Genomic DNA, 10,310 nt, shown 5'->3' on the forward strand with positions numbered 1-10,310 from the left:
GCCATTGTGTGCTCATTTACATGTGAATTCCCAAAATGCATTGCTGCAGTGGAAGCAATTGATGGTGGCCGAAGATGGGGAACAACAGGGTAGTACACATGTGTAACACATGTTAATGAGAAATTATTACTAGCTACAGGTATAGAACATAAATATGTATAATATTATTGTGTATTTTATTTATTTTACTCCGACAAACATGACATTACTGCCTATTTTAAGCATGCATCAAATATATTGCATGCAACGGCCTACAAACATCACTTGCACTAACACATCTATAGTTGTTTATGAAAAGGTCCATTTTTGCTTTAAGTCATATACAGACAGCATAATGAGGCACACGTATCATATGTTATGTCATTGTTTTCATAACTTAAAAACTGCACACGTCTATTTAGGTCATCTACCATTGTGTTAAAGCAGCTGCAATTAATATCTCATCACAGCATACACTTCAACAGAGGGGGTGGGGTTCAGCACACACACTAATTACAGCCTCATTTTAGGGTCAACTTAGTTCACACCATTTTCACCTGTTTCAAGTAATTGAAAGGTGTGGCTGATTAGGCTTTTTGGGGAAGGGAATACCGTTCTTACAACCTGACTAGCACAACTGAAGTTAATCACACTCATTTGAAAGCTTCACTTTAGCTACTAAATGCCCCAACAACTCATTACTTATCAAAGCGTACGTCACACATTAGTTCACTCATATCTATAGTTGAACTACTACTATCAACGACACATTATCACACACTGCATGTGTTGTCTTGTTTAGTCACAGCCACATTCATGTGTGCCACATCTTATATTAATGTACCACACATATCCTCTACCAAAAACAACACTTTTTGCAATATGACCACCTTCATGATAACCATTGTGAATGGTCATCTCATGATAGTTATGTACATTATGATACTGATATCACTACACAACATATGATTTTTATGTACAAATTTTATCTATTTATCCTCACGCATTACTGCAGGAACATAGTATGTTTTATGTTAGGGAACTCAAAAGTTCTAAGTACACAGGCATGTACATTGTTATTACAACTATTTATGTTCACTTTCACAGACACATTTTGGGTTAAGGAAATGATGCTGTTAGGTACTCATAAATACAGAACATACAATAACTGTTTGTTCAATATTTACACATGTAAATGTAAAACTTATGTTATTGTTATATATAGTTGCCCCTGAAGGACATGTGTCACCTGAGACTGAACAAGTGTCTTCACCTGGGTCAGCCAGCTCAACACACCTAGAAGGTGAGTGTATCAGTTGGTGGCCATATAATATGTGCTCTTCTATATGTTATGTTGTCATGTTCATTATTTGTTTTGCACATCTTCTTTAAATAGGATTACTTAGTATCAGTGAAAATGAAGTGTAAGGCAACATGTATTGTGTTAGTGATGTTAACTATCATGTAGGAGTTGTGAGTTTACAGCAAGTTTTCATTCACTCATATTTCATACTGAGTCCAAACATTATTCTTAAGTCAAGGTAGTTTTTAATGTGAGGTTATAAAACGTATGGAAACATGTTAGTTGTTACTTATGACACAGTAGAATTACATAGTAACACAGCAGAGATTAACATGCCATTTAATAATGTGTACATTTATTTGTAGAACACGATGAAGAGGATTATGATGATGATGATGATGATGATGCCGCCGCCGCCATAGACACACAAATACAAGCAAGTGACCATGAAGAGGTTCCAATTGAAACTGTTTTACCGCCAAATCGTCCAGCAAATACCACATATGATGCAATTGTAGCTTCTGAGGGAAAAATTGTGGAAGCAGAAAATCGTCGCCATTCTGACCTGATGACAGTGCTGGAAAGGATGATTGCACTGCAGGAAGAAACAGTTTCACAATTGGCACATCTCCACAGAGTCTTCATTGAAGTGCCTAAACAGTTGCAAAAAATCAACACCTCATTCGAAGCATTAGTTGTTCAGCAAACACAAGCTAATTACTGGAGAATGACTAATGTACCACAATTCAACACCTCACAGGCAGGATCTGTTCATGCTGGCCAGTTTTCACCACATTCATCTGATCTTCATTCACCAGGTCCGAATGTTACCGGTCAAGTAGCAGACATTGCTGTGCAGGTTCCTGACGACATCCTACCGCTGCCATCTGTACAAATTCAGCAGCTGACACCTACAAAGGAGGCGACAAAAACAAAACAAGACACACATGAAACAGACCAACCATCACTTGTGAAGTGTCTACCAACTTGCTCACATGTGTCAGTGGGCACAAGCCCTGTCCGTGAACAGTCACTACCCAAAAGCCCTGTAGGTGAGTCACTGCCCAAAAGCCCTGTAGGTGAATCGCTGCCCAAAAGCCCTGTAGGTGAATCACTGCCCAAAAGCCCTGTAGGTGAATCACTGCCCAAAAGCCCTGTAGGTGAGTCACTGGCCACAAGCCCTGTAAGTGAACAGTCACTACCCAAAAGCCCTGTAGGTGAGTCACTGCCCAAAAGCCCTGTAGGTGAATCACTGCCCAAAAGCCCTGTAGGTGAGTCACTGGCCACAAGCCCTGCCCGTGAAGTGCCAGAGGCCACTCAAAGTGGCTCTGTTGTGGCTAAAGTTGGTGGCAAAAAAAAAGGAAAATTCAAGAGACAACAAGCAGGCCTGTTACTCGCTCGCAAAAGGAAAAAAAAAATTTTTTATAATTCACAAAATATGTCTTTGGCCTTGTTTTGTTGACTTCAGATTATCTAATTACTATTGTATGTATGCTGAAGACTGTGTTGTTTCCAAACTTTCAAGTATGTTCTTGTACACGTGAAGTTTTGGAAATGTTAACACTCCTAATTAATGAATAGTGTTATAAATATTGATGTATTAATCGTCTGTTCAGTAATGGTCCACCAGGAGCCAGTTGCTAAGTTTAGAGAAGCTGCCATTGACTTTGCAGCAAAACATTGCATTTGGGTGTGTTAATTGATGTAATCATTGCATGTGCATATTATTTTCATGCAATTATAAAAGCACCTATTTAACTGCAAACATCTTTCTTGTACGTGTACAGCAGGATTTTGTGTTAAATATTACTTACCTTTGGTGGCCATTGTAATGTTGTCCTTTAATCATTTATGTGTTCTTGTTTCAAGAACATCTCTGAATTGATACTAATATATATGTAGTATGTATTGATATATGCACACACACACACACACACACACACACACACACACACACACACACACACACTGTGTGTGTGTGTGTGTGTGTGTGTGTGTGTGTGTGTGTGTGTGTGTATATATAGTACTATCTAAACTGGTATAGATGTATTTACAAAAAACATACACTTCATGCTTCCTTGTGAAAACACACTATTTTAATAATACAGGCCTAATGTTTGACAACTATACTAAGTGTGAGCCTCTAACATTATTGGGTGCAAACAAATGTTTATTACTTAATTCACTCATGTTTATCACCATTTAAATAGGTTTCATACAAGGCCTACTTACTGCCATCAATATGTTGTGTGTACTCCTGCAATATAAAAAAAATAACTAATATATATATATATATATATATATATATATATATATATATATATATATATATATATATATATATATATATATACATATATACATGTATACATATATACATATATATATACATATATATACACACACACTATACATATAGTACAATATACACTTTATATATATATATATATATATTTATGAGAGAGATATATTTATATATATATATATAGATACACACGTATTTAAATTCATGCAGACAGGTAGTTAACCAGACTTTCAAATACACACAGAAATGTATGTGGGAAAAAAACATTTCATTTTGCAGGTGTGTGTATTTACTGATATGGCTGTCTAAGCACTATTTTCACACAGTGCTCTTTGTTATTTTTCAAGAAAACTCAATGTTACTGAATTAAAAGTGTAGGAATGTTTTCACAAACGAGATAAAAAAATGATACATGTTTTTCCCACATTCGCCTATCACTAACCACAAAAGTTAAACCAATTAAAAGGACACATCCAATTGGCGTTTGAAATAAGGAGTAAAAGTAGTTACTTTTGTTGACCTTGAAAACGAAACACAGGAATTTGTTAGCCATTGAGCAGAATCATTTTGATGAGCAAAGAACACAGAACTGCACACATCTTTTGTGCTACTCTGACATGGCTGATGAATTCGTTAACAATATGAATCCACTCTTAGGTTATAAGTACATGGTTTCAGAAGCAATTTTGAACAGTCGCGGACACAAAGCGAGCACACGCCAAATCTATGATTTGATTCGAGCAAAATATCCTTATTACCAAGACCGTAGGCATGCGCGGAATTTTAATTCATCAATAAGATTCACTTTATCAACTAATTACTTTTTTGAACGTGTGCAGGATAAGCTAGAACACACCTATGGTTTCTGGAAGATTGCAAAGGAAAAGCATTTTACCCTGAAAGAGGGCACATATATTGTTGTGAAAGGCATATTTATTCCTAATGCCAATAGCAATGGATCCGCTACTACTGTTCCGTGTGAATCGATACCTGCTGCAATATCTGCACCCTCCATTCCTGAAACCCACATTGTACAAGAACAAAAGTACTATGATTATGTACCAAGCCTTTCAGCTGAAAATGCATTGGAATGGGAACCCGAAGAAATGAACCTACCTCCCGACCAATTGTTTGAAGAAAGCAGTGGCGATTCCTATGAGCGCTTCATGGAGGAGATGTGTGTCATACTGGATTCAGCGGGTGGGTCAAGCGTGGATGAAAATGCCTTGCATTTCTGGAGCGACCAGTTGCAGCCAGACGATGAGTTAATTCTAGAAGAATGGTAAATATAACAACCGTTATGCGTTGACTGTGCGTTTAAATGTTTTTTTTTTTTTTTTTTTTTAACCACCATTTTCACTTTCAATGCGTGGATACAGCGTAACATTGCAGACTGCATAACATGTAGCGATCACAAAGAAATTGTTGCCGAATACAATATAGTATAACCTGAAAGAGTAGTACACATTGCTGACGGAATAAATATACGTACTTTCCTATCCCTTTAACCATATTAGCAACATTTTAACATAACTCTAACACATACCTGTTTTGTTATCATGCAACATTTAAAAGCGGGTCCACCACGTATGACGTGGGACCCTTGTCATGGCCCAAGGCGTCCTTAAAAAGGATTACGGATGTAAGTCCCGCCCCCAAGCGACGTGCGCGCCTCAAAGCCTATTGGCTGTCATGTTTTGTTATAGTAACGGTAACTGCAGTGTGTCATGTGTGCGGCTCAGTGTTTGTAGGCGTCAACTGGGCGTTAGCCGAATGTTAATTGAGTGGGAGGAGTGTTAGCGTGCGTTTCACGCTGGTTTAACATGACGTCACACGTATTGCATTTGCGCATTGTGTTATCGGCCGTCCTTTCTGTCCAAACACGTCTGTTTAAAAAGAATACAGATGTACTCGTTTAGAACGAATGTAGTTTCGTATTCATTGTATTTGAAATAAAGATTTTATGTTTAATGGTATTTTCAAGATGTATTGAACGCACAACGTACGCTTTGTTTTGCGCATGCGCTAACAGTTAGTGCAGCCAAGCCTGAAGTGCGTGCGCACACTAAGATGTGCGCGCACATTTTTCAGTATACAGGCAACGTTCACATCATATACATAGTTATGCCTGCTACAAATTTAAAGAAACATTACATACTGATGTACACTTGTACTTCTAACATATAAGTGAGTGACGTGTGTATGTACACAATCATATAGAGCTGTGTAATGCGTTGTCACGGATACATATATAGTAAGGTGCCATATTTGACCATCATGTGTTTGCTGTATTTCAGAGATGTCGGGGAAGATACAATCGGATCAATGTATGATTTCAGAAGAGTCTACCTTTATATGAGATGATTGTGAGGAGGAGCCACCGACTACTATACTACATATGGAACTAATTTTATATTGCTTGCAGCGCTTATTAACATACAATGAAAAATATGATACCCTTATGCCTATATTGCATAAGCACTTAATTAACATAATGATGTTGCAAAATAGTGCCTCATGAATTTTTATTGAGTGTTCTTTAATGACTACTATCATTTTATGGCATGGTGTGTTTTATATATAACAACCATTCCCACTCTGCTAACACATTTGTGAATTCTATTGTGTAATGGAACGTATGACTGTCGAAACTATGTAACAATAATAATAATAATAATAATTATAATATGAGCATGTTCATGTATAGCGCTGCTAGTTGTACACAGCGCTTTACAGACACATTTTTCAGGCTGAGGTCCCTGGCCCGTGGAACTTACAATTTATTTTTTGCCGCCTGAGGCACAGGGAGATAAAGTGACTTGCCCAAGGTCACAAGGAGCCGACACCGGGAATTGAACCAGACTCCCCTGCTTCAAAATCTCAGTGCCAGTGTGTGTCTTTACTCACTGAGCCACTCCTTCTCCCAATGTAAAGGACACTTACAACCAACTAGCCATTTCTTGTTAAAAATCTCTTGTTACATGGGTATGTTGATAAAATGGTTTGGGACTGTAGCAAATAATGTTATTGGCCAGATGTTGTGGTCCCCTACAATGCATGATGTTCTGATTATGACATCAACATCATGTAATGAAGTACGTTTCTGTGTATATTTCATTAACCTAACTAACTATAGTTTACTGTGTTTATTAAACGTTCTAAAAATACATAGTATAGTCAATATGATGATATAAGCTACCATAATAAAGCTGGTGTTATCATTTGTCGGTGTTATACATGGATCCTACACAAATTGATACAGACATAAACAGTTGTCTTACAAAGTGTGTCTATGCTAATGTGCACGTGATTGACGTTACAATTGTGAGAATACTTGATAATTATCATCATGATAATGATGAAGTGACGTGATTTATATTGCAAAAATATTACCAACATTGTCATATTGGTAAATTAGAAATGCTAAATGACAGTAACATTTGCAACAAAATTGTGTTTTCTGTTAACAGTTTTACACTTGGTACATGTAGGACACATCCACACACATGTGACTTATACATACACATGTCACAAATGTAAATTAATGTTGACTATTAATTCCTAGCATTAAAAAACACCTACATTGCTAAATATAAGATGTAGTACGCATTGTTGTGATTACAGGCATTCATGCATGGAGTGTTAGGATCAGTCAATTTCATCCGTGATGAATGAGCTCCCGTAAGTAAACAAATAAGTACAGTTATCCCCTTGTCTCCAAACACATCTATATTACATTAATGGAATTTATAAGGAAACATACATAAAATGTGATGAAATGTGAGTAATCATTTTCTAATACAATGCACATGAAAGCTCAAGAGTAGCTAAATGCATATACATGATACAGAAAGTACATGTATGTTACATTTGTGTTAAAACCAATATGTTGGGTTTTGACTTCAAATAATTATAGGAAGATTGAGGTAGGCACATCTTATGAGAGATGTCAGCAAATATACATACCATGATCAGTCATACTGGAGATATACCTATAATGCAAAGGAACAATATATAAATTGCAAACATTGACATGCCATCTTCAGTACCGTAAACAACACAGCAAAGTGTGTATTTGGTGTTAAATGTGCAACACCATGTATATTTCATGACATTCAAAATGTAAATCAGGCTGGTGTACACATCATATGGATGTACATGTTACACTGCACCAATAACATTGTATGTAAGCATACTAGAAGCATGAATGAGTATGGGCATAATATGTGTATTGTGTTAGCATAAGGAACAACACAATGCTAAAATATTAGTGCTTTGTTACCCCAGTTGTATTCACATACACACAACTAAAGTAAAATTGAAGAGGGATTATATAACCTGTGCAACAATAACATACCGGTGCCACATCCCTTTGTGCACACAGCAGAGAGAAGAAAGGTGTGCAACCCATATTCATCTGTGTCCTACCAGAAGGGTATATAAAAAAACATTATTGTTAAGATAACATAATGTAAGTATAAAAGTATAACTTGGAACATATATGTTTTTACTTACAAGAAAAAAATGAATTGATGAGATTCTGGCGTGTCTGGCCACCACTGGCTGTTTGTTAATTTTCAGCAGCTACATGGGTGGGATGCTCGTCTACCACAGGCTCAGCTAGGTCTGACTGTACATTGTGCCTGAGTGCAACATTGTGCAAAATGCAACAGGCAAGGATAATATCAGACACTTTTTGAGGCTTGTATAGAAGAGCCCCACCAGTTCTGTCCAGACACCTAAATCTGGTCTTGAGTAGGCCAAATGTCCTCTCTATAACAGATCTTGTAGATATATGGGCTGCATTGTACCTGTCCTCTGCTTCAGTTTGAGGGTTTAGCACCGGAGTCAAGAGCCACGGCCTAATTCCGTATCCTGAGTCACCTATAATGAATGGAGCACACATAAGCTGACATTAGTGATCAAATTGTACAATGCCAACATTCCTAAATAAAAATGTGTTTTGTGTTATAACATGTAAATGTGTACTCACCCAGCAGCCAACCATGTTCAAAATGTCCCTCTTCGAACGCATGGAAGACTGAAGAGTTCCTCAGGATGGAGGAATCGTGACTGGAACCAGGGAATTTGGGTACCACATGCATTATCCTCATCGTCGCATCACATACCACCTGTACATTGAGTGAATGGTAGTGCTTACGATTGCGGTACACATGCTCACTCTGACTAGGTGCAATCAAAGCAACATGTGTGCAATCGATTGCACCCAGCACACATGGTATCCCTGCTATATTATAAAAGCCAGTCCTGACTTCCAGCCACTCTGTCGCCTCTGTAGGAAAATGAATATAATTCCTAGCGCGTCTATTGAGTGCATAGAGAAACTGGGTCAAGGCCCGCGAGAATGTAGATTGCGAGACCCCGCCCACTATGCCCACAGTTGTCTGGTATGACGCGGAAGCAAGATAATGTAATGAGCACAGCATTTTAACAAGCCCAGGGACTGCACGACCTCTGGCTGTGAAAAAATCTAAATCTCCCCTTATCTCCTGATAAAGAGATAAGATTGCTGCTGAACTCAAACGATAGCGACTTACAATCTCCTCCTCACTCATCCCATCTAACAGGGTTCTCTCCCTGTACAGACGCGGACGAGGCACAACTTGTCTCCTCTGTCTTCTCCTCTGATCTCCTGTCCCTCTACCTGTCCCTCGGCCTGTCCCTCTCCCTGTCCCTGTCGTATCCGCGTGACTGTCCCTGTCACTGTCCCTCGGTGTGTCCCTCCCTTGCCCTATATGATTCTCTTCATCATCAAGCATGTCATAGAAAAGAATGTTCCTCCGTCTCCTAAACAATCTCAACATTTTGAAATGAGTAGCTGTGAATGAGCAGGTAATGGGCGTCCTTTAAATAGGTATGTGATGATGTCAGGTGACATAGTAAAATGCAAGGTGTTACATTAACATAATAAAGTACTTCTGTGGCAAGCTGTGTGCAGTTCTTGTTATAAGTATTTGTTGTGTGTATTCTGCAGGGAATGATGATATTTGGCAATGATGTGACGTGAACCTTTGTAGAAACATTGCTTGCAAATAAATAGTTGCATGTGCAATGCATGTAACACTTGTGAACGCAACAGTCAGTCATGTAATTAGACAAAAAGGCTGAGATTGACGTGGGAAAAGTTTTGTGTAACATGTGTAATTAGGCATGTTATTGTGACATGTTGACAACAATGAATAGTCGTGTGCATATGCATGCATTTCTGTAATGAGGATAGTTGCTATAGAATGAGTTTACAAGGTGTCCTAATGCTGAATTACTGTACATGTGTGTATAAGTTAGGTTGAAGTGCTTGTAATGCTACGGTTACAATGTAAACATGCAATGTGATTGAGCGTCCAATAAGTGACGTCATGAAAATAGGGAGGACCCAAAACTAGATGTAAACATGAGAAGACAGATGTACATGAACGTTTAAAGATGCGTGTCACATTACAAGCATTGTGTAATGTAAAGGAACATGAATATACGGTGTATGTGTGACATGTGTGACATGTGTAACATCATGTAAATAATTGTCGCTCAGTTCAGTAAAATGTGTGATATGATGTGAGGTTCTCCTTTAAGAGTTGAGTATAGTATTTTCCCTTGGCACATCATCACATGATGAGTAATGTGACCCGCAAATGCTGCAAACATGTAAAAGTATAATGTTATGCAAATAATACACGTCAGCTGTGACACAATGCAGGGAATGCC

The 10,310-nt window shown here is 37.9% G+C and overlaps 1 long non-coding RNA gene across 1 annotated transcript; it reads right to left on the reverse strand.

Annotated features, from left to right (window-relative positions):
• Window positions 1–1,661: 1,661 nt before the first annotated feature.
• On the reverse strand, window positions 1,662–5,215 carry LOC142491405 (uncharacterized). Its single transcript, XR_012800393.1, has 3 exons — window positions 4,704–5,215; window positions 2,036–2,193; window positions 1,662–1,877 (listed from the first exon to the last, which is right to left on the reverse strand). It is a non-coding gene; the product is annotated as an uncharacterized LOC142491405 (long non-coding RNA).
• Between the last annotated feature and the right edge of the window lie 5,095 nt (window positions 5,216–10,310).

This window comes from Ascaphus truei, chromosome 3 (assembly GCF_040206685.1).
Source record: "Ascaphus truei isolate aAscTru1 chromosome 3, aAscTru1.hap1, whole genome shotgun sequence".
In the NCBI taxonomy this organism is placed as follows: domain Eukaryota; kingdom Metazoa; phylum Chordata; class Amphibia; order Anura; family Ascaphidae; genus Ascaphus; species Ascaphus truei.